This window comes from Melospiza georgiana, chromosome 6 (assembly GCF_028018845.1).
Source record: "Melospiza georgiana isolate bMelGeo1 chromosome 6, bMelGeo1.pri, whole genome shotgun sequence".
Lineage (NCBI taxonomy): Eukaryota > Metazoa > Chordata > Aves > Passeriformes > Passerellidae > Melospiza > Melospiza georgiana.
The window spans coordinates 54091171-54097631 of record NC_080435.1 but is presented as its reverse complement, the minus strand read 5'-3'; positions in this window follow the sequence as shown (position 1 = coordinate 54097631).

The following is a 6461-nucleotide window of genomic DNA, read 5'->3' as shown; positions in this document are numbered from 1 at the left end:
CAGGTTGTCCAGAAGTGACAACGGGAGACACTTTGTGCTGGGCATTTCTGAAGATTAAGTGTCTATACAAAAGCTGATCTCTTTTTTTCTACCTCCTCTCCTAAATAATCTGTTCAGCCATGAGAATGAGGGCCCTGAGTAGTGTTGTTGGTGTACCCCACCCCATAATAATAAATGTATTAATATATTGATATACGACTACATTATATATTTATATGTCAGTGTAGTAAGATAAGAATACAGATTTATTTAAAAATATTAATATGTCAATGTGCCCCATACAATAGCTCCTGTGTCAGTGCAAGTGCATGGGGCATTCATGCCTTAGTTTGTAGCCAGGCACACTTGCAGTGGATGTTGAGGGGAGAAACAGTTGAGTTTTGATAATTTGTCAATATTGAAATGTACCTGGCTCCTGTCAGAGGACTCAGGGTGTCCTGGCAGCTGATCTGTAGATATGATTTTCAGTTTCCAGATGGTGTCTGGCAGATGTGCCTGTGGAGCCATGTCAGTGCACTGGGGGTGAAACACTGAAGACTGGAATTTACACAATCACTGGCCTCTTGTGGCAGCAGAAGAAGGATGTAATGTAGATTTTCAGTCCCAAATCTCTGCATATGCTGCTCTGTGGGTACAGATGGGTGTAGGAAGTTTCCTCTGAAGTTGAACTGGAAGTTTTTACTGCTGGAAAGATTTGATGTAAAAATGCACAGAGGAATCCTGTTGATCTAAAGCAAGTGAAGAAATTCAAAATTTTAGGCTTGTCTGTCCCAAATGTAGATGGAATATTCATAATACAAACTTTCCCAAAAGAAACCCTTTGGAAAAAACAATGGATCATCTTGAAATGAGACAAGGTAGTGGCTGAGGTAATCACACTAGCAAACAACATCCATGAGTAATTTTTTAAAAATACTCTTTCCATTCCTAGGAGACCAAACAGCATTTAAGTTGTAGATTTCCTCTGGCAAAGCTGCCCTTGGAGTTTTCCTTGGATAAGTTCAGATAACTCATAAGATTAGAAACCAAGCTGCTGGGTGACAGCTCTTCAACATGGCCAGACTGGCAGCCTGCAGTGCTGTGGTGTTTTAGGTGGCAGAAAACCTTGCAGAGGACTAAGCTGCTACTCTGAAAAGCATTGTTTTATAGACTTGCTTGTAGCAAGTCTTCTCTTGCTATGTGGATTAAGACATTTCCAATGCAAGGATTTTTAGGGCCACATCAACCACTTCTATTGCCTGACTCTCTACAGTTCATTCTTGCAATTTTGGGGATTGTGTGTTTTATTTATTATTACTACTATTGCCATTTTTGCCAAAAGAGGAAGCATCTTCCTTAAAGCAATGCTTGTTTCATTCTGAAAAGAAAAAACAGAATTAGGCAAAATCCCCAGGAATTAGCTAAAAATATTCTAAAAGAACAGCAAAGTAGGTTACTAATTAAGTGAAAATTGAGGTCAGTTCAAAATGGTGTACTCACAATCAGAGGGAAAACAGAGGCAGTGAAAAATTTTATTATAACACATCCAATGAGTGTTATGTTTCAGTGTTCAAGGCAGGGGAAGGAGCAGTATCCAAATCTTTGGGGAACTTATTCCTTGGACTTTAGTGGGGTTGCTGAAAGTGCTGGGCCATGCAATGTCTCTGTCAACCCATCTGCCCGTCCCCTCCAGTTTCAGACAAATCCAGAGAAGGACAGAAGTTTCAGATTAACTCTTCCAAAATGGCATAAAAATCAGTGGCTGAGCAGAGGAAAGCTACCCAAGCAAACACACTCATGAAGAGAAAGGAAGAAGCTTTTTTCTTTCCCTTTTTCTCCACAATTGGTGGCAAGTTCAGGGTAGCACAGATCTCAGGCAGGGAGAGGTTGCAGGCTGGGGCTGGGAATAATTCTGGGGAAGGAACTCTGTTCCATCTGTTGCTACAGGAGAGGCTGCCTGTATTAAATATTTGTGCTGCTTTATTTGCACAGGCACACAGGTTATCTGGAGAGTACAAGGGATTTGGTGAGCACCAAGGCAAGGAAACAGTGTTTGTGTACCTTCAGACTGTGCTGCCGGGTGGAGCCTCTGATATCAAATAAAGGCTGAGTTCATGCTGTGTTCCCTTCCTTAGAGGGCACTGAAGGTCTATCCTCTCCTCAGATGTGTATGTTTATGAAGGATGTACTGTTTTGTGTGAGCCACCTTCTCTCAGTTTGGTTAAAACTGGCTTTAAAACTGGTTAAAACTGACTTAAAATCCACTCTTGTGCATTAGGGCAGGGAATCACATGAATACAGAGACATGCCACCTCTGGCTGTGTTGTCTTGCTTCCTTAGGAAGTGGAGTTTTCCTTAGGAAGTAAGAATTAATGTATGTTTTTCACTGATGATAAATATCTGACTGTGTACAATAGGCAGAGTCACCTCTTGCACGCTACTGTGATGGCAACACCAGCTGCAATGTCAAATGTGAGGGGACGATACTTTTGTTTCTTTGTTGGTTTGCTTGTTTTGTATCTCTCCAAAAAAACCTATCTTGCTTGGAATAGAGACTTGCTCTTCTTTGGTTGCTGATGAAATCAAAGGTGCTGTGTGTGAGTGGAGGAACACCTTGTCTGACTGCAATATAGCTTCACAGAGTGGTTTTGCATGGATTTATATCCTAGGAATTCTGTTCCATACTCTGCACATTTCATCATAATAATTAATATATCCTTTCTGCCATGTTTCATGCCTTTGGTTAAAAGCAGTGGAAAGTACCAGCATGTTCTGGAAACAAAAGAAGGAAGTGAAAAACCTCTCCAGATACTGCAATCCACCTGCCTCTTAGGACCAAGTGTAGTTCATATAACAGATGCTACTGAACACAAAGTTTCCATTGTCAATGCATGACTGTGTTAATGCAATGTCCCTGCAAAGTGAGCAGAGGCATCACTGCATTGCTGGAATTGGAATATTAATGTGATTGGACTCTTGCAAAGTCATTTAATTTGTAGTGCTAGTAGTCTGACTTCATCTGATCAGCATCAGGACCAAACACCTATTGTTCAAGTCAGGCACACAATCCACTTGTTATGAAGAGATGTTATCTATATAGGCAGAAGAATTGGGAAATAGCAAGATAAAGATAAGTCAACAGGGAAACAATATAAAATTTCTCCACAACATTCACTTGTTTAATGTAAAATCCCAAAGACAAAGTAGCTACAGTTTTTCTGAGATAGGAAGACAGAGTCTCAGTGATGTGGGGAGGCTGTGGACTTTTCTAGGAGCTCCAGGAAATGAGGGAAACTCCTGAATGCTGGGGATGTTCCTAGGAGACAAATGGCTTCTCTTTCACAGTAAGCATAGTAAGGGTCATGGCAGGGAAAATGACCTGCTAGGAAAATCCCACTGTGGATAAATGGAGGCATTGAAACACCAGGAAGAAGGAGAGGGCTGGCTTCCAAGAAGTGGCTTTGGAGGAAGAAGAAAGTCATTTTGTACACCTGACAAAGGAGTTTGTTCAGAAGCAGAACTCTCCTTGTTCTTCGTCCTGTGTTTTTCTGGTTTCCTATTGCACTTCTTTCCTTGGTGTGCCTTCCCTTGGGTGGGCAGCTCAGGAGCCCATGGAAGGAGCAGATAAAATGTGGCTGTGCACCAGTTCCTTTGCCCAAACCAATGGCTTTGGACAGCAAACAATCCCCTTTGCATTATGTAAACTGTGAAAACCTCTGTTCTAGTCTGATCTAAACCCTTTATATGAAGGTGTAGCTTCCCTGTGAGCTTTGCCTGTGTCAGCATAACAGCATCCATGGGAGCCCTGTGCTGGATGATTCCTAGAGACTCAGATCATCCCCATCTTTTAACTGCAGAATTTCAGCCTGAGCAGTAACACAGCATTGGGGACAGAGGGGAGACACCTGTACACCCTGTGTGTGCTGTTAAGGCACACAGAAAAGCAGGAAAGCTGGCTGCTGGTGGCCCCTGGGCAGCTCCCTTGTGCCATGTCCCCTCCTGCAGGACAGCATTCCCCTCAGAGACAACATCTTCAACCCAAAGCTGTGATGGGGTTCACAGGGGTGTTAGGATGAGGGAAGAGATGAGAATGTTGACTCTATGTTTCAGAAGGCTTGATTTATTATTTTATGATTTATATTATATTAAAACTATACTAAAAGAATAGAAGAAGGATTTCATCAGAAGGGTAGCTAAGAATAGAAAAAGAATGATAACAAAGGCTTGTGACTGACTAAGACAGTCTGGACAGCTGGGCTGTGATTGGCCATTAATTAGAAACAATCACATGAGACCAATCACAGATGCACCTGTTGCATTCCACAGCAGCAGATAATCATTGTTTACATTTTATTCCTGAGGCCTCTCAGCTTCTCAGGAGAAAAAATCCTAAGGAAAGGATTTTTCAGAAAACATCATGGCTGCACAAAGCCATTGTGGGCAGGGGTGCAGAGTGGTGACAATGGATGGCTGGGGCATCACCTCCTGCTGCTGCTGGGCTCAGCACCTTGCTCAGAGTGACCCTCCCCAGACCCGGCTGTCCCTGCACAGCCCTCCTGGCTGCCTGCTGCTGGAGGCCATGGCCTGCTCTGCCCCTGCTTGCCCTGCTTTGTGGGTGAGGGAAGGCAGCACACAGAGCCATGGGGGTGGTTGGTGCTGCAGTGCTCAGGTGGACTGTGCCCTCTCATCCTGGGGAGCGCCTGACATTCCCTTGAGTGAGTGGGTCAAGTGGTGCATGGAATGAGAGTTTGTCCTAGCCTCAGGATGTCAGTCCATCCCTGCAGTCACTCCCTGCTTTCCACAGGCTTGTATTGTATTCCCTTGAAAGAGGCTTTCTGGGAAAACACAGCCATTCCCACACATCATGCTGCCACAGCTCAGGGCACGATCTGCAATTGTAAGTGTGTTCGAAATCTGTGTACTGCAGGGAGTCTTGCCTTCAGGACTGGCACTTTGACATCTAATTTCCTTCAACAGAGAAGTCTAGGGAAATGGTTTTTGTTAGAGACAGGCTTGGAAAAATGCTGATGAAGTGAAACATAAACATATTGTGTTGGAATTTTCATGGGAAAATATTGCTGAAGGGTTTCAGCATGCCTGGAATGCTTCTCTCAGTACTGACCCTCTTACTCCATTTTGTATTCATATACTGTGCAGCTATAACATTCAAAATGAAACATTTTTACTTCAGCAAATTAAAAATTAAGGTCAAAATGGAATGTGTATAAAGCCTTTCAGTTTTCAACTTTATTCACGAGCTGGGAAAACACTGTATTTTGCAACCTCAGTATTTCCTACTGGCGGCAGCTCAAATGTGTGACCACTGCTGGAATTTCTGTTTCTCTTTCCAGATGAAATGTATTTATTTCCTCCTCCCTATTGTTACTAATGAATCAAGCAGCTTTGTGATAACATGCTGGTGGAATTCAGCACTGATAAAAGAGCCAGAACAAAATATTCATGTGGTTTCCAAGAAGGAAACTAGTGGAATTTTACTATCATGAAAATGTAGAAAATCTTGGAAGAAACTGCAGGCATTAAACCCAGAAATATGAATTAACATATTTGGAACAGTCTAAATGACATGTGGAAAAATCACCCCTTAAATTCATACCCCTGAAATCATTGTGGCATAGTGCATGGTTTTGAATCAATGCAGCTTGTAATGATTAATACAAACTGTCTTCAGCTGATGAAAATCCTCAAGTTTCTGATTTCATCTTTATAATAATGGAATGGAGAATTAAGCCCAGTTTGTCATTTTCTTGCAAGAAGGGTGTGGTAAGGACAGCATTTCAACTCCTCTCCAAGTTCTCACAAGCAGTGTAGGGACTTAAAAAAATCTATTTTAAATGCAAGCTCCTGGATTTAAAGGATACTTTCTGTGGAGGAATTTTTTTCTGTGGTTTATGGTCAGAACCTTAAGCAGCCTATTATGGACTTCATGCTAAGCAGAAAATCTGCTCTTTTTTCTTCACTTGTGGGTGTTGGGTGGTAATCAGATCCATATGTGTGCATACATGTATGGACACACACACATATATGCTGGATTGCTGCAATGTTATGCTGCTTATACCCATGTGTGTGTATATAAATTTAAAATAATACACAATAGTGTACATAGTTGCTGGAATATTGCACATTCCAGAAGGCTGAGGTTGCTCTTATCCCCTCTGAATGGTGTTATTAGAACATGGAAACCAACACCCATTCTCTGGGCCTTTACATCCCTGCTGGCTCACACTGGGCTTGCTGGGAGGTGAGGGAAAACTTGGCTCCAAACCCAGATGTGATCTCCCTGCCAAAGGAAAACTCAGGCGCAGCCTGGGCATGCAGGGTGGGTGGAAAAGGATGTGTGCTTCATAAAAGTTGTTACTAATCAACTCCCTTAAACTGATAGGATTGTCATCAAGATAACTGGCAGTGCAGGGATATTTGAATCGTTTAGAAAATGCCAAAAATCCCCCTGGCTTTCCCCCAGT